This window comes from Sceloporus occidentalis, unplaced genomic scaffold (assembly GCF_023333645.1).
Source record: "Sceloporus occidentalis isolate IW3139 unplaced genomic scaffold, rSceOcc1.0.p SCAF_6, whole genome shotgun sequence".
In the NCBI taxonomy this organism is placed as follows: Eukaryota; Metazoa; Chordata; class Lepidosauria; order Squamata; family Phrynosomatidae; genus Sceloporus; species Sceloporus occidentalis.
Window position 1 is genome coordinate 59,344,523 of NW_028316986.1, and position 22,615 is coordinate 59,367,137.

The following is a 22,615-nucleotide window of genomic DNA, read 5'->3' on the forward strand; positions in this document are numbered from 1 at the left end:
CGTGGCCTAGGGTCCGCCTCGCGCCAGCCCTCGGGCGAGTTCGAGGTCACGTGGGCGTTCTGCCGTTGGAAAGCGTTTACCTCAGGGGGAAAAAAAGCCAACAAAACGCTTATTGGCCGTTTTGTTTGTTGTTTGTTTCCCTCAAGGAAGGCCTCTTCGTCGTCGTCGTCTATCGCCTTCTTTGCCTCTGGCAGAATGACCCGGATGTCCTAACTAAAAATTAAAAATGTGAAGCAAATAAATAAATAAAAACTTTTTTGAATTAAAAAAGGGAAGAAAATCGATTATGGAATGTTTTATTTTAGCATGATTCATGGGGGGAAAATAAAAAATAAACTAATACAAAAATGTAGGGTTTTTTTCCTGAACCCCCCCCCCCCCGCCTTGACATCTCTAGTCCTAACAAAGGACAGGCCAAAAAAAGGAAAAATAATATTGAGGACCTGACTAAATATAAAGCTCGAAACACTCAGAAATATAAATTCAGGCTTCTTTAGTTATGCTCAAAATGGAGGGTGTTTTGAGAAAAATGGAGCACCTCCAAACAAAAGCTCACATGGTGATGTAAGCACCTTCTGCGTGTTCAAAATGAAGGGCATTCAAGAAAAGATGGTAGACCTGACCAAATAAAAGCTAAAAACACTCAATGTAAATTCACGCTTCTTAGTCATGTTCAAAATGGAGTGCGTTCAAGAAAAATGGAGGACCCGGTCAAATAAAAGCTGAAAACACACAGAAATATAAATTCATGCTTCTTACTCATGTTCAAAATGGAAGGCTTTCAGGAAAAATGGAGGACCTGGCCAAATACAAAGCTCAAAACATGCATAGAAATGATAAATTCATGCTGCTTAGTCACGATCAGAATGGGGACATCAAAGAGAAATGGAGGACCTGATCAAATAAAAGCTCAGAACACACATAGAAATATATATTCATGCTTCTTAGTCATGTTCAAAATGAAGGGCTTTAAAGAAAAATGGTCCCAATTCTGGCTTTGCTATTTCAGCAGAGGGGCAGAGAACCACAGAATCCTTGACATGGAAGGGACCACAATGATAATCTTGTCCAACCCCCTGCCATGCAGGAATACACAATTAAGACACAACCAAAGCACTCCCAAAAGACGCCCATCTGATCTTTATTTAAAGCCAGGGTGACCAGATGTCCATCTTTTCCAGGACGCGTCCTACATTTCAACCTTCTGTCCAATCTTCCACCTCCTCTTTTGGAAGAATTCTAACATGTCCTCCATTTTGAGCATGACTAAGAAGCATGAGTTTATATTTCTATGAGTGTTTTGTGCTTTTGTTTGCTCATGTCCTCCATTTTTCTGGAATGGCCTCCATTTTATGGTGCCTCATCCTGTTTTGCAGTTAGGCCATCTGGTCACCTTGTTTAAAGCCCTCCAAAGAATGACAGTACATCATCCTCTGAGACAATCTATTCTATTGTTGAACAGCTCTAACAATAAAAGAAGTTCTTCCTAATCCTGGGATCTGTTTACTCTGTTTGTTGGAGCCTGCTTGGTTGGTAGCAGGAGTTTGTCAGACCTGAGTGTGGTTTTTGATGAACGGGCTGCATCTACACTGCAGAATTAATGCAGTTTGACACCCCTTTAACTGCCATGGCTCCATGTTATGGAATTCTGGGGTTTGTAGTTTTGTGAGACATTTAGCCTTCTCTGTCAGAGAGATCTAGTGCCACAGCAAACTACAAATCCCAGGATTCCATAGGACAGAGCCATGGCAGTTAAAGCAGTGTTGAACTGCATTAATTCTGCAGTGTAGAGGCAGCCCAGTGACTCAAGTAAGCTTCTGTGGTACACTACCCAAAACTGCATTAAATTCTTCAGTGTGGCAGCAACCCAGGGCTCTCTTGGAGGACTCTCATTCATAATGCTACCACAAAGTTGAAGCCAACGTGATGCAGGATGACCAGATGTCCTCCTTTTCCAGGACAACATGTGCTCCATCTCAACTTTCTGTCCAGGAGGAATTCTTAAATTTCCTCCCTTTTGAGCATGACTAAGAAGTATGAATTTATATTTGTGTTTTGAATTTTTTTTCTGTCAATGCCCTACATTTTTCTTGACTGTCCTCCATTTTGCAATGCCTTGTCCTCCATTACAACTAGGACATCTGGTCACCCTGACTTGATGGCAAGTCATAACAGCAATAACATGCCTTCCTTGCCCACTTTTGGCAGCCACCACACTCTGCATCACCAGTCAGCCTTCATCCCAATCCACCAATTAATTGAGAGCATCTTTTTAATGCTCTTGCTATTAGGAGTATGCTCATTTCACAAGCATTTCCCAGAACTGCCTGGTTGATCATAGCTATAAAAATGTAGAGGGAAAAGGCCCTATTAAAAAGCTCTACCAGGCTTTATTATCAAGTTGGTCCCATAAATGCGAGACATCCAAAAACCCCTATCATCTACAACCATGCTCTGATCTAGCAAATTCAGGCCATCTGTACCATTATTATTATTATTATTATTATTATTATTATTATAGTGCTATAGATTTATACAGTGCTGTACATACAATCAGTAAAATAGACAAAAATAAACCTGTCCATGGCGTACATTCTACGAAATAATAGCATAGTACATATAAAATAATACATAATAATACAGGAAAGGGTTCAGTAAAATAAGGCAGGTGACAAATTAAAAACATCAAATAACAATCACACAATGCCTGGGAACACTTCCCTGAACAGGATGGTCTTCAACTCAGTTTTGAAACTGGTTAAAGAAGGGATGAGCCGTTTTCGTGGGGGAAGGAGGTTCCAGGAGTAAAAGACAGCAAGTGAAAAGGGATGAAGCCAGTATGGGGCAGTGAAAATCCTAGGCTGAGACAGCAGACCTTGACTACCAGAATGGAGGGCTCAAGTGGGAAAGTGAGGAGAAAGAAAGTCTGATAAATAAGGAGGGGCCAGCCCATGTAGGGCTTTAAAAGTCAATAGCAGAAGTTTATACTGAATACGGAAAGGGAGGGGGGGTAGTGAAGGGATGACAACAAAGGAGAGATATGGTCTAAGCAATGGACAGATGTAATAATGCATGCAGCTGAATTCTGGACAAAAAATAAAGGACGGAGGTGAGAAAGAGGAAGCCCTGCCAGAAAGAGATTACAGAAATCAAGTCGCGTTACCACTAGGGCATGGACCAGAATCTTGGCAGTAGAGGCAGAGAGAAATGGTCAGATTTTGGCAATATTGTATAAAATGAATCTACATATTTTAGCTGTGGCCTGGATCTGGGGGATACATGACAGAGAAGAATTAAAAATAAAACTAAGACTACGCGCTTCCTGGACTGGTCGAATAGAGATGTCGTCAAGTATTGAAGAGTAGACTTCGGTGGAAAAACAACAAGCTCCGTTTTGTACCTATTGAGCTTCAAGCACTGATGCCACATCCACTGAGAGACAGCTATAAGACAAGATGAAACTTGCTGTTCAAGACCCAGAGAAAGGTCAGAGTTGGAAAGATACAGCTGAGTGTCATCGGCTTACAGATGATAGGAAAAACCAAAAGAGTGGATAGGTTTTCCTAGGGACAATTTGTAGAGAGAAAACAAAAGGGGAGCCAAAACAGAGCCCTGAGGAACTCCAACAGATAAGGGAACAGAGGACGAGGTCTGACCACCCGTGACCACTGCAAAAGACCTATCTGACAAATAAGATCTAAACCAGTCAAGAACAGAGTCCGAGAACCCAAGGTCAGAAAGTATATCAGCTAGAAGACGGTGATCAACAGTATCAAAGGCCACAGACAAATCAAGAAAAATGAGAACAGAGTAAAAGCCATTAGCCATAGCCCGCAAAAGATCGTCCGAGATCTAATGAGAGCCGTCTCTGTAGAATGCTGTGGGTGGAAACCGGACTGAAAGGGATCAAGAATGGAATTGGCTTCAAGAAACTCAAGACAACGAGAATAAACGACCCGTTCCAAAACCTTAGAAAGAAAAGGAAGAAGAGAAATCGGACAATAGCTAGACAAAGAAGAGGGGTCAAGGGAAGGTTTTTTTCAGAATAGGGAAAACTAAGGCGTGGTACAGACCACCCACCCGTCCCTTTTCTTGCTGGATTGGGGCCAGGGCAGCCTCACTGGCAGCCCAGAGGCCCCAATCTGGCGCTTTTCGGGTCCAAGGAGAAGCGGCAAAATGCTGCTTCTCCGTGGTCCTAGAAAGGGGTGTCCTTGGGGCTTCATGCCCCAGGACACACCACCCGGCCCCTTTCTCCCATGGCTTCATTCCTGTGACTGTCTAGTTGCCGCACGGGAATGAAGCTTGCGGCGTCGCAACAAAAAGGAGCTGCCTAGAGCCACAACCAGGAAGTGGTGCCATTATGATGCCACTTCCTATGTGCCACATTTGGGCACTCAGTGGCGGTGCCGGTATCATGGCGGTCCTGTGTAGATGGGAGGCAGCCATGATGCTGGCACGGTCCTGTAGTTGGGTTAGGGAGTGTGCAGATGGTGCTTTAGTATCCTTAGTATCGGTGCAAGTACACCACTTTATGGAGGTCTGTACTACACCAAAAGTATGCTTAAAGGCCAAAGGGAAAGAACCCATAGAGAGAGAGATTAAAGATATAGAGAAACGAGGGCAGAAAAGAAGGAGCTTTAGAAGATGAGTAGGAATTGGATCAAGAGAAAAAGTTACAGGTTTGGAAGTGTTCAGCAGTGTAGAAAGTTTGTCCAAACAAACAGGAGGTAACACAGAAAATTTATTAGTCGGAAGTGATAGAAGATTAGTGGTAAATGAAAAACCAGGAGGAACTATCTCAGAGTGAATAGTAGTAATCTTTGTGATGAAATAGTTAGCAAAATCATTAAGAGAAAATAATGAAGAAGCAGGAGGAGAGGAAGGTTTTAGCAAAGTGTTGAAGGAGTAGAACAAATGCTGTGGGCGCCCTCTCATTGGCACAGATCAATGATTTATAATAATTCTGTTTAGCCATAGACTATCTTCTTCTTTCTTTCTTTTACTGCCTTCCACTTTTCCCAGCATTATCATCTTTTCCAGTGAGTCATGTTGACTTATGAGATGTGCAAAGTCCAGTAGCCACAGTTGAGTCGCTTTGGCTTCTAGGGAGCATTCAGGGTTGATTGGCTCAATTTGTTGGTCATTTGGGCAGTCCGTGCTATCCATCAAAAAATCCTCCAGCACCTCATTTCAAATAACAGGAATCTCTCTCAATCCCTGTCGGTTTTCTTCACTGCCAAGCTTTCCCAATCATACAAATAAATTGGAAATACAAAGGTATTTTTAGACAGCAACCTTTGTTTTGTAATGATAATGGCAGCTGCTCTGAGTGCCTCTCCTGTTGTAGAGTGAGATGTACAGTACATGTAAATAAATAAATGCATAAATTTGAGGGGGTATATTAGGCTTCATTAGCTGTTAAAAAGGTATCTTACTCTGTTTGTTGTTCAACATTCTTTGGAGACATCCCACTATCCATAGCCTATTAACACAAATCACTTCTAAAATGCTTCTGTGCAAATTATATAAGACATGAAGATGTAAAACACATCTGCCAGGTAAGGAGGGTGAGTAGATGTCACTCCTTATTATAGAATTGGTTTCTGCATCCCTTGGTTCTGTGGTTTATGCAGGTCCATGTCTCTTCCAGTTACTACACAGCTTTCTCCTCAACCCCTAGAAAGCACTTAAACATCTGCATCCCATCTGGTCTTCTGGATTTGATGGGAAACAGTTAATGAAATTTCTATTATTGCTGCATTTTTTATTTTAAGAGAGGGAGACGTGCTTGTGAGATTTTCAGCCCCAAGTGCCCAGATAATTTGGCTGGACTGGAGTACTGCACACCTTGATTTTTTGCAGGGAGGGGACTAATTTGTTGTTCAGGTTCAGGCCACAAAAGAACTTGGACCTGTAGTGCTTTTGTCTAAGAGCATGGAAAGCCCAGACTGAGCAAGATGGACAAATAGTTGGAAGGCATCTTCAAACATGTGTATGGGCTACAGGGGCCTGAGGCTAGCATGTCACCCTGGAGAAGCAAGCAAGTGATGTGAACCACCACACAGAGAAAGACTATAGTGGTACCACTGGCAGGAAGATATTGCAACCTGCATTAAGTAGAGCTTCTTCTTTTCTCTCTCGGCAGTGTAGCATTTAGGACTTGCCCTAGTATGAGCATTGTTGTTGCTGTTGATGTGTGCTTTCAAGTAGTTTCCAACATAGGGGGATACCAAGGCAACCCTATCATGGGATTTTCTGTGGCTGAGAGTATGGAACTTCATGAAAGTAAAAAGCTGCCATTTTCCTCCATTTTACCTTCGGTTTATTTTTGTGTTATTTCACGTTTGCAGGAATGTCATGTGATAAGCCTTCCACATTTGCGGGTTTTTAAAAAAATTAAAACTAGTTGAAATCCTGTTTCTGAATGGCATTTTGCTAGTGTGATAAGGTCCTGTGGCTCACCCACAGTCACTCAGTGGGTTTCCATGGCCATGTGGGAAATTGCACCCAAATCTCCAGAGTCATAGTCCAACATGGAAACCAGAGGAAGCAGCTGCTGCAAAGTGTTTGAACTCTTTGAGTAGCTCAGTCATTAGGATGATGCTGCCCACTGATCACCTGGCTAAAATATGCTGTGGATTTTAGCTAATAAAAGACTGGCAACCTGTTAATTAATTAATGTTAATGAAATATAATGCAAATTAATTTTTGTGGTCAGTATGAAGGTCAGCATTCATTTTCAACTATGCATTGACCAATACCTCCCCAAACCTCACCCCCTAACAATAGCAATAGCAAGTACATTTCTATACCGCTTATCAGTGCACTTAAGCACTCCCTAAGTGGTTTACAACGTGTAACCTAATTGCCCCCAACAAGCTGGGTACTCATTTTAGCGACCTACAGAAGGATGCCAAGCTGAGTCATCCCTGAGTCCGTGGCTGGTATTGAACTCACAACCTTGTGGTTTATGAGTGAGTGGCTGTAGTACAGGCATTTAACAAGGCCATTTCCATGTTGTTGGGGTGTGTGTGTGAGGGTGGGGACAAGCAGGGATGTATTTTCTTGTACAAATGGCCCGCCATATCTACAGATTTGGCATCCACAAATTCAGCTAACTACATTTTGAAAATATTCACAAAGAAACCAAACAATTCCAAAAAGCAGAGCTTGATTTTGCCATTTTAAATAAAGGATGTTATTTTACTTCACCACTGTGTAGAATGGGACTAGAGCATACATGAATCTCGGTATCCACAGGAGGTCCTGCAACCAACCCCCTGTGGATACTGAGGGCCCGCTGTAGTTGGACGCCCTGCAAGGACATCATCTGGAGATAACTTGCAAAGACCCTCAGAGGTCTCTGCGAATGCCTGTTGAAGTGTATCCAGATAGAAAGTAGATGAATACATTACCACTCCTTGAAATGGCTGTGTTGGAGGGAGTGGTGCTGCTCACAAGGTGATTTTGAGAGTGGCATTGGGAGACACATATGTCTCAGAGCTAGTGTGATGTTGTGGTTTGAGCATTGAACTAGGACACTGGGAGTCCAGGGTTCGAATGCCGGTTCGGCCATGGAAGCCCAGTGGGTCATCTTGGGCAAGTCACACTCTCTCAACCTCAGAGAATGACAATGGCAAACCCTCTCTGAAGAAATTTGACAAGAAAACCTTATAATAGGCAGATGCCTTAGGGTCAACCTTAGGTTGAAGACACACAGCAACAACATTGGAGACACATATGTCTCACCATGCAAGATATCAGCCCATAATTTCAGCATCCTGAGACACATATCCTTTATCTCTCTTTTGTGAGAGAGGGAGATGCTGACTCTTTTCAGCTACAGGTGCCTACGTTTCCTTGCATCTGGACCTGCACCTGTCCTTCCCCCTTGAACAGGGCGAGGCAGCTGCCCCCACAGCTTGCTAGCTTGCTTGGCCAGGCAAGCTGCAACAGAGTCACAGTTGGTTTCATGCATCTGCTGAGAAAAGCTGTTTTGTGGGAGGCATAAAACCACTTTTGTCTTTTTGTAGGTAAACACCAATTAGTTTAAGACTGTAATCCAAAGCACAATTCCCCAAGAGTGTGTGTTTGCAATACTTCAGAGGTGTAGAACCCCCCAGATTTTTATTCATAGTTACAAGGACAATAATTGTTCTGAAAGCACCAATAGAAATATGAATTACATTGACAAAATTGACATGAATGATAGTTCTAACAATATACAAGATTTCAGCAATAGATTTACCTCAAAGAAAGCACAGATTCCTTCTACAAGATAAATAATCTTATTCAAGAAACAAATTAAACATATGGTCAGATTTTGTTATATTGAATGGAAAGTATGAAATAATAAATAATGAATGAAGATGCAACAAAGATCAGATAATGGAAACTGACATTTTATGTTTGTACTGATTATTTTTTTTAAAAAAATAAAAATAAAGTTTAAAAATGACATTTTGAGTTTGTTCAAAATGGAAACACTGGACCAGATATGCCACTAAGCTGTATTGTAGAGGGTAATATTTATGCAGGGAGAATGTAGGGCACGTTCTGGCAGACAGGAGGGTTGTATTGCCCTTCCTGAATGTATTGGAGTGGGGGTGGATCATATTACCCACATTCAGTCGCAGAAAGGGCTAATTTCCCCCTTTATAACAAGTATGTGGGGAAGATGCACCTTGTTTTAAAGCCAGGTTGGACTTCTGTGAGTATGTTTTAGGTTAAAAAGCAGGTGGATGCTCCCCTGGCACTGTACCTTATCAGGGGAGTGCAGCTGTTTTGATGCACCTCCAATTTAGCAGTGAGTATGGGTCACAAAAATTGGCAGTGTGGTGCATGTATATCCTTGGTGTCAGGTCCACAGTGTCCCAAAGCTTGCTTCAGGATGCAACTCCTCAGTATCGTATTCCCAAATATATCCCGGGGGCATCATTTGTTCAATCATATAATCAAATATTTCAGCCAGTAGACAGTGCTGGTGGATTTCACAGGGAATAATCTCATAGCAATTCTATTTTTATTTAAACCATTTTTGCTTTTTCATGATATGAAAAACTCTCAGTGATTTACAGCAAGCAGCATATTATGGGTTCATAAGCTAAAAGGCATGATGATACCAAAGAAAAAAAGATTTGGGAAGGAGGAGAAATAATTCAAACTCAGGCACTAGCTTCTTGGTTAAAAAAAACTTAGCAGGCTGTAGACCAGGATACAACAGAAATGCTGTATCTTCTTTTTCCTTTCCTACATATCATCAGTTGGAGGAAAAGGGTCTTTAACACAGGAGAAAAACAGATGGCATAATACGCCAGCTTGGGGTTGGCATGGGGTCATGGGGTTTAGATGACGCATGCCCCAATGCTGTCCCCAAGCTGGCGTCATGCTGCCTGCCCACCCAGACAGCAGGCAGTGTTGAGGCACTCCAGCGGCCTGGCATTTATATGCAGCACACTGCACGAGTGCCGCAAACCTGCGGCAGCAGAAAGGGTGCCCTTTTGCCGCTTCAAAAAGGAACAGTATTTTGCCATTCCTTTTTGCACTCGCAAAAAAAACAAAAACAAAAACGGATTGGGGCCACAGTTTGCAGTTGCCACAGCCCCAATCCAGTGCTCAAAGGGGCAGTGTCAAGCGTGCCTCTGTACATAGTTATAGCACATTGATCCCAATTTAACTACCATGTTGACATCCTATGAAATCCTGGAATTTGTACTTTGGTGAGGCATAAGAGGAACTCTCTGGCTGACAATTTTAAATAACCCTCCCTAAACTGTACATCTCAGGATGGAGTGGTAGCAGTTAAAGAGGAATTATGCTATATAATTGTATGAGTCAAAACGAGAATAAAACTACTTCAACTGGACCTCTTGAAGTTTTATACCCCAGAAACCATTCACTTGCCTACCTTGCTCAGCTATATTATAATTATTTTGTTGAAAGACAAACAGGAATATCAGGCTGGGGTGGAGGTAACTAGCAAACTTGGCAAGTGTTACTTTTCTCATCTCTAGAATTCCCACCACATTGCAATAGCCTTGGCTCAAAGGTAGGGAATCATTGAGCAAATGGCAGCTAATCCAGTTTGCAGGTCCCATCTTAGAGACTGTGAAGCAACAACTTTAAGTGGTAGATGGCTGGGTCATGTGGAAAGCAGTGTGTCTGTGCCATTATGCTCTGGACACCCCACGCTAGCCTCTTGTCTTCAGCTCCAATACAGAATCCTTTAGTGTTGTTAGTACTGAATTCAGAATTAATTTTTAGGTAGTTTTTATATATTTAAATGGATCTTGATTTTTATTTCAGGCAACAATCATATTTATCCAGCCCTGCTAGTTCAACTTGAACAAATATTTTCTGTGGGTGTGTGTTCATTGCATCCTTAGAGCAGGTGAAAAGTCATGGGAGTTTCAGTGTCTCATTATGGCTGCTCATTCAGCTCTTTATTTAATAACATCTGGGAACCAACTTCAGTTTCATCTAGAGACAGCCAACTGTGTAATGTGGAAGGGGTGAAAGCAATGGTGTTTATTGGAGTGGGGCACATATATGTTGTTGCGCTTTTGTAATATTCATTAGGCTAGCTAGAGGTGATGGGCATTATAGTTAACCATCAAAATGCAGATCTTTCCTGCCTCATTTTTAGCAACTTGTTACTTTACTTACTAGATAGTAGTGTCTTTAAAAAACTCAAACTAGGTAACAAAATTGGACATGATGGTGGTAAAGTCACCAGTATTTTGCTGAAAAGAATGGCAGTATGCTCTTATTATCCCTAAAAGTCACTTGTTACACATAATTACTTTCAGTTTGTTAGCATCATGTTCTGTCAGAATCGTCCCTCAACATGAAGAGTGTGCCAACTATGAAACAGTATCCTTTACTTACTTATTTATAACATCTGATCTCCTTACGCCTCCCACATGTTGTTCTCTTCAGTATACATGCCCCAACTATACAAGCCAACCCTGCGGAGAAAGACAAATTCTACTCAGACCTACGCCACCTTATACAGAAAGTCCCTGCAGAAGACAAAATCATTATCCTTGGTGACTTCAATGCCAGAGTAGGAAAGAACTTCGAAGCCTGGAAAGGTGTTTTAGGCAAGCATGGTGTTGGAAACTGTAATGATAACGGACGCCTCCTGCTAGAGTTTTGTGCAGAACAGCAGCTGACTATTACAAACACCATCTTTCAGCAGAAAGATAGCCTGAAGACAACCTGGATGCATCCCCGATCCAAACACTGGCACCTCATTGACTATATCCTAGTGCGCCAGAGAAATATTTCCGATGTCCGTCATACCCAAGTGATGCCCAGTGCAGAATGTCAAACAGATCATTGCCTCGTAAGATGCAAACTAAATTTTCATTTCCAGTTCAAACCTAAGAGGGGTGGCATCCTAAAGAGGAGACTCCAAGTCAACAATCTTCAACAAGCTGCCACAAGAGACAACTTCCAGGCAAATTTGCAAACAAAACTTGAAGACCATCCTGTAGACTCTTCTCCTACAGTGCTTTGGCAACATATCAAAAACAGCATCCTGCAATCTGTGGAAGAATCCTTAGGGTTCTCCCTCAAGAAAAACCAAGACTGGTTTGATGAAAACAATCAAGAGATCCAGGAGTTGTTGGCAAAGAAGAGAACTGCTCACCAGGTACACCTCGCCCAGCCATCCTGCCATGTAAAAAAAGCAGCCTTTCGCCTTGCATGTAGTCAACTCCAACAAAAACTCAGAGATATTCAGGACAAGTGGTGGATCAATTTAGCAGAAAAGACACAACGTTGTGCAAATCTGGGTGATTCCAGAGGATTTTATGAAGCTCTTAAAGCAGTGTTTGGACCTACATATCAGATCCAAAGCTCCCTATACAGTACAGATGGTCAAACACTAATCACAGATAAAGCTTCCATTATGAACCAATGGGCTGAACATTTCCAAAGCCTCTTTAGTGCCAACCGAGTAGTCCAAGACTCAGCTATTCAACATATGACACAACAACCGATGAAGAAGGAATTGGACATAGCTCCCACTTTGGAAGAAACCGTTAAGGCCATACAGCAGATAAAAAATGGCAAGGCTGCCGGGATTGATGGAATTCCACCTGAAGCTTGGAAACATGGAGGTCATGTACTCCATGCTAAACTCCACGAGTTCCTTGTGAGTTGCTGGGAAAAAGGCGAACTGCCATCAGATCTCCGAGATGCAGTCATCATCACCCTGTACAAGAAAAAAGGAGCAAAATCAGATTGCTCAAACTATCGAGGTATAACACTGCTCTCCATTGCTGGAAAAATCCTTGCAAGGATACCGCTGAACAGATTAGTCCCTGCTATTGCAGAAGAACTTCTTCCTGAAAGCCAATGTGGCTTTAGAGCTAAGAGGAGCACTACAGACATGGTATTTGCCCTTAGACAACTGCAAGAGAAATGTAGAGAGCAGAACAAAGGACTCTATGTAACATTTGTCGACCTCACCAAAGCCTTCGACACTGTGAGGAGAAAAGGTCTGTGGCAGATCCTGGAACGACTAGGATGCCCCCCCAAATTCCTCAAAATGATCATCCTGCTACATGAAGGCCAGCAAGGTCAAGTCAGATATGGCGACGCTCTCTCGGAGCCCTTTCAAATAACTAATGGTGTGAAACAAGGTTGTGTTCTTGCTCCAATTCTATTTACAATCTTCTTCAGCATCAGGGACGTAGCCAGGATTTTAGGAAGACAGGGGTCCAGACTAAGTGCCACCATTATAATGGGGCTTGAGGGCGGCGGTGCAGCAGCACACACCATTCATTTTTCGAATGGAAGGGGGGGTCCGGACCCCAAGATCCCCCCCCTTGGCTACCTCCCTGTCAGCATGATGGTCCAAAGGGCTACGGCAGATCTCACAGAAGAAGATGGCATTTATACACGCTACTGTACTGATGGTAGCCTGTTTAACTTAAGCCGCCTGAGGGTCTGCACTAAGACTTTAAACTATCTAGTCCTTGAGCTACTTTTTGCTGACGATGCTGCCCTCATTGCCCATACAGAAGCAGCTCTGCAACACCTAACATCTTGTTTTGCAACAGCTGCAGAGCTCTTTGGACTGGAAGTCAGTCTGAAGAAAATGGAAGTTCTTTACCAGCCGGCACCTCAGGAAGAACACTACCATCCCCACATCACTGTAGGCACATCTGTGCTTAAGTCCATCCAGCAGTTCACCTACCTGGGAAGCATCATCTCCTCAGACGCCAAGATTGATAAAGAGATCAATCACAGACTGGCAAAAGCATATAGTGCATTCGGAAGGCTTCACAAAAGAGTCTGGAGTAACAAACACTTGAGGTGAAGCACAAAAATCAGTGTGTATAGAGCCATTGTACTGTCTATTCTCTTCTATGGGTCTGAAACATGGGTCACCTATCGCCAACATCTACGACTCCTCGAACGCTTTCATCAGTGCTGTTTATGCACAATTCTAAATATACACTGGACTGACTATGAGACAAATGTTGCTGTCCTTGAGCAAGCAGGGATCACCAGCATTGAGGCCATGCTATTGAGGACGCAGATGTGCTGGGCTGGACATGTTTGTAGGATGAAGGACCATCACCTCCCCAAAATAGTATTCTACGCTGAACTCGCCATGGGTCAGCGTAAGAGGGGTGCCCCAAAGAAGAGATACTAGGGCGGGTTATAGACCGCCCATTTGGGGCGGTCTGGACCCGCCCCTTTCCCCGGAGTATTGGGGCTTCAGTGGCTACACCGGCAGCCGCTGAGGCCCCGATCCGCCGCTTTTCGGGCTGCGGGGAAGCAGTAAAGCGCCACTTCCCCACAGCCTGAAAAGGGGTGTCCTTGGGGCTTCAAGCCCTAAGGACACCCCGCGGCAGCGGGGAGAAAAGAAAGGGGCCGCTTGGCCCCTTTCTCTTTTAGTCCGCTGGGCGCAGCCGTCTGAAGGCTGCGCCCAGCGGACTAAACCAGGAAGGAGCTCCGAAACGGAGCTCCTTCCTGCTCCGTGTTCAGGGCACACTAAGCGCCCTGGCGCGGAGCAAGGACGTCACGTCCGCGCCGCCCCGTCTAGAGGCAGTGCGGTCGTCATGTCCTCACGGCAGCGGCCGTGCGGAAGGGCCGCCGCCGTTTAGTGCGTGACGAGCACGCACTAGGGTTAGGGTGGTGCGGAAGCACTGCCCTTTTGTAACCGGCCAAGGACTCTCTGAAACAAGATCTCAGGCTTGGCCAAATTGATCATCTACAATGGTCTGCCCTGGCCTCGCATTGGGAGGCATGGAGACGCAGTATCTACGATGCTGCAGCCTTTTTCGAAAGCTCACAGAGAACGAGTCTTGAAGAGAAACGACAACACAGAAACAACCACAACCCGGAAACATCACCCAAGGAGACTTTCCGCTGTGCTTTCTGCAACCGGACCTGTTTGTCCCGGATTGGCCTTTTTAGTCACCAACACGCTTGTACAAAGCGTGGGATGCGTCCTTCCTGAATCTTCGTTCGTGAAGCAACGCCAGAGAGAGAGCGATTGCTCCATCACAAAGTTCTGTTATTCTTCTGCAGTAAACAAATATAAAAACAATGCAAAATACAGTATAAAATTATACAATTGCAAGCAACATACATACTACAGCAAAGTAACACTGAAGTCTTCTGGTATTTGATAAGCATCATCCACTGTTAGTTTTAGATGCATTTAGAAACTATTTATGCAAGTCTACATCATATAGTCCAACCTACCACCTTTTTCATGGAAAATATAATTATAGGCTGATACTCTGCATGGAATACGTAACTACAATGCTATAATCCAACTTCTGATCCAACCGCCTAACACCCACCATAAAAGGCAGGCAGCTGTACCAGGCAAAGGAATTATGTGGCATTGGCGAGCAGGGCACTGACAGATGATATGTTCAGTCCACTACCACCAGTAAGGTATGGTGCAGTGAAACAGGGTCCTATTACAACTCCTTGTTGTATTGTAGCTTCCTGGTGGAAGATAGCTCAAGGTATCCCTCAGTGCTCTGCTCCCCTGTGTCATAGGATTTCTATGTTGAATATGGCCAGCTGGCTTTGAGGATCACATGTGGTCATGCCAATGGTGCCATGATCGTAAATGTGAATGCAAAACAAATAACAGGTTGTAAGTTTAGCTTATGACCTCATATGTGCCTACCAAGATGCCAGCCAACATATTTAAAGTTTGTGTATTGTGTAGATAATATTTTCTTATTTTTGTATACTGCTTTGAAAGTTTCACTTTGAAGTTGTTTACACATATTTGTAAATCAATAAAATCAGCAGTTTGAAAGCATGCAAATACAAGTAGATCAGTGGTTCCCAATTTGTGGGCCGCAACCCCTTTGGGGATCAAACTACCCTTTCACAGGGGTTGCCTAAGACTGTTGGAAAACACATATTTCTGATGGTCTTCAGAACCTAGGCCATCGGTTGAAGGTCACCACCACATGAGAAACTGTATTAAAGGGTCGCAGCATTAGAAAGGTTGAGAACCACTGAAGTAGGTAAATTGGTACCACTCTGGTGGGAAGGTAAACAGCACCACATGATCACAGAGTAGTCTCTGACAACCCTGGTCCTTTAGAGATTATCACAACCTTTAAATCAATCAATAAATCAGATAGTACTCTAAAATTAAATGCACAGAGTTAAAAACAGAAAGGGACAGACTACATGAACAATTTAAAACTCCTTTTAAAATTCCTTGTAGATAATATACAAAATGGTGGCACAGTTCTGGAAGAGGACAATAGTGATGTTTGTGATATGTCCAATATCAAAAGGAGAATATCCTCCATGGTGCAGAAAGTGTCAAGAGCAGTATTATGAGCAGTATTGCAACATGTAGCTATGGTTGTTGTGTTCAACATTCATGTATTCTGAAATCAAATTTGACCATATTTTACAGGCCTTTAAAAACTTAAGCTGAAACATTAGATACATTCTGCATCAGTGGAAAAGCAAAACATAATGAGACTGTGTGTGAGTGTTGTCATATTCTGATAATGCAGGATTAGTCCAGGAACAGTTTTTTCTCTCAAGGATTTTGAGTTTCAAAATGTTGTAAAATCCTACAGCAACTGTTCAAACATAATATTAAAAGCAGCTTTTCTCCCTATGTAATGCAGATGTGTCAGCAGCAAATTACAGCACACAGTTACTTGAGAAATGAGTGGGCTGTTGCAAGGACTTACATAAGAAAACTATCCATTTGTTTTCAACTTTTAATCTACTGACAAGTATCACTTTGGGATGGTGTTTTCTTTCTTTCTGCTTCTTTCTTTCTGTCTTTGTCTTTAGGCAATTTTAAAAGGTTTCTGTGTAATTAAGAATTTTGTTTGCTCCCACTTCTCTTTTTCTTTTTCTACTTCTGCTCTTGAAATAAAACAGAGCTGATGCTATTTGATGAATTAGCTGGCTGATTACTTTGCCTGCCTGCCTTTACACCGTTTTAAAGAGTTGCTGTTCACTTTGTACAGTTTGAGGAAGTCTGCTTTGGGGACTTGTGGGTTGACTCTGATGTTTCAGGATAAAAACTAAAAAACTGCTCAGTAAATAATTAACATTTATTAGAAATTGTTAGCATTGTGATTACAAGGACTGCATTACACCACACCAAGCTGTGCACCTGGATGGACACCAAAGAACTGACACGAAGCTCTGTGCAAGGGGGAGAATTCCCTCTCCCTCTCTAGAAGCAGGCAAATGAGACAATAGACAAATATCTCTCACGGAGGCACTTTACTTCTGATTCCAGCTACTCGTCTAATGCCACACACTGACAAACCCAGACTGTACAATGGGGCTCCTCCCCTTATATACATGTGCCATGCACAGGCACTTTGTCCAGCCTCTTCCTGCTGTGTTACATATTTAAAGTTCCCCCATGCAGTGCGACTTTGCACTTTTCAGCCACCTCCTGTGACTCAGCACAGCTCAATTGCTGATTCCTCATGGCTCCTGTTGGGCACAAGGTAGACCTGTCACCTTTGTCCCACATCTGGACATTTCCCCTAGGATCCATTCTTTGACATTTAATATTGGTGAATATTCACAGGGAACTGAGCCAGTGTGGTTTGAGCGTTGGATGATGAGTCTGTAGACCAGGCTTTGAATTCCCTCTCAGACAGAGAAACCCAATGGGTGACCCTGCGCAAGTCACACCCTCTCAGCCTTTAAAAAGCAAAATCACCTCTGAACAAATCTTGCCAAGAAAGCCCCATGATAGATTCACATTAGAGTAGCTCTAAGTTGGAAATGACTTGAAGGTACACAACAACAGTTCATAAGGAGGGGAAAAAGCTAAATGGACACTTATATTTACTGGCAGTTTCTCCACAGGAATCAGTAGTTCTTATCTACTACATGGCAATGATTCATTCTTGAATATAACTTGATTCATTCACTAACAAGACAACTCAGTGATTCACAAACTAATGTAGTTCGAAACCTATTGACACATCAGTGTCATCTTCTCTGTCTCATCTTACATCTGTACAAGAGCCATTCCTGCTGTGAAATTTTGTATCTTGGCTTCAGTAGACAGCTGGCAGAAATCATTTCCAATCCCACCCTGTGAGCTGCTCTGATCCCTTCCTAGGAAATTGGGTGAGCAGATCATCCTCAGATCATCGGGTACAAATTTAATGGAAACAAGGAATCCCAAATATGCCTCCACTTTGCAAAGAGCCTTTTCTATAAGGGCTCTGAGTTTGTGGAATAGCCTTCCCGAGGACATCCGCCTGGCGACCTCACTACAGGTATTCAAGAAAGCGATTAAAACCGAGCTTTTCCGCCAAGCTGACCATGATATGATATAATTTACTGACTGACATGTTCCCTGAAAGAGATGCTGTTCTATTCTCTGATTGTATTGTTAACTGGTAATTTAACTGATAATTGTGATTGATATGCTGAGATTTTAATGTTAGTAATTTGTTTAAACATTTCTCTGTATATGTTGGATTTTATCTAGTCTGTAACCTCGCTTCGATCCAATGGGAGAGGTGGGGAAACATAAATAAAATTTTTATTTATTTATTTATTTATTATTAAGTGTCACCTACTCCACTATGCAGTTATTCTTCAAGGTATTAAGTAGAGGTCTTTCTTTACCAAACCTGCTAGCTGAGATCCCTTTTACTGGAAGTGCCAAGCATAAAACCTAAGAGTTTTTTGTTATCGTTGCTCTGCTACTGAACTGGGGTCCTTGCCAACAATTCCAATTAAAACGTGTTCTACATATTATTTTACATAATTGATCCATAATTCCAAGGACTCTCATTGCTATCAGATTTTAGAAGCCTATCAACACACAACAGAATTCCTTCTGCAACCTTCTCCGCCTTATGGATTCCATCTCTTCACTTCCTATGCCTCTTCTAGAATGGTACAGAAGGATCTTGCCATATTTGTCCCAAAGACTACCTGTACTATTGGTAGTCCCAACTAGGCCAGATCTATTAAATGAATCCTACCAAATCCCTCAGTGTATTCTAGTCAGGAGAAACAGGAAGGGTCAACATTTCTTGCCAAATGAAGTTGTGTCAATTAAGTTTGTCCCAGCTGATCTGTTAAGAGATATAATTTCAGCCAGGTCCAACAAGATCATGAAGCCTTTTAACACCCTGTTTTTATCTGGTGTGGTCAGATTCTGTGAGCCTAATCATTTTGCACAGTTTGATATTCTCCAATAGCAGTTTATGTATTAGAGATGATCACATTAATTTTTAACATTTAATATTAATTGTTAATTGTTGATGTTTTTAAGGAATTAATGGTTTTAATGGTTTACATGTGTATGAATTGTATTGTATGTTTTGTATAATTTTAAGTAGTTTGTAACCCCGCTTCGATCCATTGGGAGAGGCGGGGAAACATAAATAAATTATTATTATTATTATTATTATTATTATTATTATTATTATTAGAAAAGGCAGAGTACCTCCTTTCAGTTTGAGTGTAGATCTCACTAGTCTTTTTCCATACTTTCCAATACTGAGACATGGAACACTGAGCCTTTGAATTCTGAATAGCCCACCTCTTATTCACTGTGAAACCATTACAACTTACACAATTTTGACTTGTCTTATAACTGAAGCACTTTTAGTTAGCCCAAACTAACTGAGCTATCAAAGATTCAAGTGTACCTACTGGGCCCAGAGGATGCCCAGTGTCCGGTTTCCCTAGGATACTATGTATGAACAGTATCATAATGGCACATAATGCCTGTGCATCAGGGGCTTATACGCATCAGAAGCAGGAGAGAATAAGGTACAAGGTAAGGGAGGCAATGTCAAAGGAGGCAGTGCTTAATAGAGGATCTGTAGCTTAGATGGTGAAGGGACAACACAGGTGGCTAGTGTCATGGTTTGGAAGATGGTTTTGTGAACATCTCAAAATGAATTTCTAAAGAATGTGGAAACAACAACCCATATGATACTATCTGAACAATTAATGGCAACCCTATCAGAGCAGTGGTAGAAAGGTCTCACAAGTATAATGCTATAGAACAGAAATGTGGAAGACAGAACATGGTCTTTAACTGTTCAAAATGTTCCCAATAATGCAGAAGGATGTGCGGAACTGGACTCAGCACAAGAACACTTGGAAGTCACTGGTGAGAGCTCTATTATCATTGATAATCCTAAAGCTGAGGGTCTGAGCTACACTGGTCTGGTAAGTGCATTACTAGCATACAAGGGACCAAAGGTCAAAGTCAGGCTGCTCCACAAAAGAACTATATATTACAGCTCATGTGGCAGGTATCTTTCTAACACTTTCATGTTTTAATACTTTAATGCTGTATATTGCATCCCAAAATGTTGTTTTGATCTCTTTCTACCAATGAAGGTGACAGTCTATTAGAAGAAATGGGTCACTATCTCATTATTTAGGCCCAGAATTAGGCTTCTCCTGTCTACCTGCCTTAATTTTTCATCACTCCAGGGCATGAAATTGTCTATCTTGGGGCCCATACAGACAGGCCAAAATAAAGCTGCTTCAGGTCACTTTGGAGCTAGGCTGTTTAAATGATGCATGTGTCCTAAGAGGCCAGAAGCCATGCCAAAGCCATGCTCTAGTCCTAAGGACTGGAGTGCAGCTTTGATGCAGTTTCTGGCCTTTTAAGATGCAAGTATCATTTAAAAAGCATACCTCCAAAGTGACCTGAAGCAGCTTTATTTTGGCCTGTCTGTACAGGCCCAGAGTCTTCAATCAATTTGTCATGTTATTCTGAAACTCAACAGGAAAGTTTCCTCTTTATAAAGACTAATGGATGCATTTATTCCCTTAAAGGTGCAAGTGGGTCCTTATGGGCAGAGCCCATTTCCACTCATGAAGCAACAGGATTAAAACAATAGAAATAATTGATAGGACATGTCAAGGGATTCCTAGGGAATCTATTGATCAATAAGAGACTTAAAAGGGTGATTTAGGAAGTCTGCCACCCTCCAGCTAATGAACCCCTACCTGGGGTTACTGTTACAAGTTTGGCCACCTGAGCAACAGTTGCTGCCACTCTTCATTGTTTATTTCAACAAAGGAGAATCTTTATTCCACTGTAAACTTCACAGTAGCCAGGAAGGAAGATGCATGCGCTTTGTTCCATTATTTCTTTATTTATTTTGGTGAGGTCCAAGGATGTGGATAAAGGGAAAGATGCCCTGATGGAGCCCTTGTGGTGCAGTGGCTAAATGCCTGTATTGCAGCCACTCACTCACTAACCACAAGGTTGTGAGTTCAATACCAGCCGAGGCTCTGGGTTGACTCAGCCTGGCATCCTTCCGAGGTTGCTAAAATAGTACCCAGCTTGCTGGGGACAATTAGTTTACACATTGTAAACTGCTTAGGGAGTGCTTAAGTGCACTGATAAGTGGTATAGAAATGCACTTGCTATTACTATTGAGAAGCTTGCTGCTTGGAGCAATATTTTTTTCTGTAGAAATGATTCCAAGATGTGTTGAGGCTTCTGCAGCAGCAAAACCATTAACAAGAAAGTATGAAGGAAACCACACCATGGCCTCTGCCCTGGCAACACTTCTTCTTGCTTAAGGCTAGCCTCTGTTTTCCAGACGTTCTGGCTTCTGAATCTAAGTGTAGAGTAGTACTGGCCCACCCAAACTGACCATTATAATTTTATGTTCAAGTTTCACAAGCGATGTGACTGTCCTTTTTAGACCTTTTCATATTCAGCAACATTTTAGCTAGTTATGGAATGGAATGGAAGGAGAGCAATGTATGGGTGTTTCAGATACTATTTTTCATGCATATTTGCATGAATGTGTATTGCAGTGGAAATCTTTGTGAACAAGCTGAAAACTGAAGAATTATAACATTTTCCAATTTACATGAATTATTTAAAAGGCATCCAACACTCTCTACTCAAAGTATATTTGAGGATAATACCGTTGAACCTTCATATCCGCAGGGGATTCATTCCAGACACACACACACACTGATGTGAAAAACTTCAGGACCTCAAGTACTGTTGTCCTTCATAGCGGCATGCTGGGTGTGCGCCACCATTTGGGACAATGGGGCTTGTCGTACATGGATGCTCAAATCCACAGATGGCAAGCCCATGGATGGCAAGGTCCCACTGTACCGGGATCCTGTACTGGATCCCCGTGGAAGAGTTTTTCTGCAATCAGTACAGGTTCAAGACAATAGAAGATCCCTTGCTTAAACAAGGACATTTGAAAAATATATATTCATTTATTATCTATTTAGCGTTGTTGGGGTTCTTTTGCCCATCCGGCTTCCAAAGTGATACTTGGCAGAATGTGCAGTAGCATTATGTGTCATATCACAGAATTTTCATCTGGCTAACAGTGGCATGAACCCAGGAGCCTTTTCACATGAACTGAATATACATTCTTATTGGTGGTATTCATTCAACCTCTTTTTTTTTTTAAGAAAAAGGAAGACAAAACCACTGAACTTTACCAAAAGCTACAAAAGCTAGAGCAAGAGACTGAATTGCTCAGAGATATTAACAGAGCTCTAAGGGAAGAAAATGTACTTCTGAAGGATAAACTGAAAGCATGTGAGGCAGAAATCCAGCAGAGTAAGGACCTGACTTCTTTATAAATTAAGATACAGACCTTTACTTTTGCTTCCTTTCAGACTACTACTGATTACTCCTTTAATGTCTATTTTAGGTGGGATATTCATTTTAATTTTTTTACAGTGGCCCACGTAAAACACCTCATTAAAGTTTTGTGTTATTATGTAAGCAAGGGTTTTTGGACGGTGGGGGTGAGACAGTGCTCCTGGCTTTTATAAATGACTGAAAACAGTACTTTTTACACCCCTTTATTCAAAATCAAGATTAAAGGCACACAGTGCCCCAATAAAGTGATACTGTAAAAGAAAGTGTGTTTTTAACAGAAAACAAAGACAAGAACAATGACATTGCAAAGGAAGAAATATCTCTGGTCATTTGAAAGTGTATGGACCGTCCCAATTTATTTTCATTAACTGCCTGAAAGTAAGTAAGGCAAGATAAACATTGGCAGTTAAGGATTTCAGTAGCATTGAGTAAATTGGCTGTTAGTATTAACACATTCTGGATCAATATGCGGGGCGGGAGAGAGCTATCAGT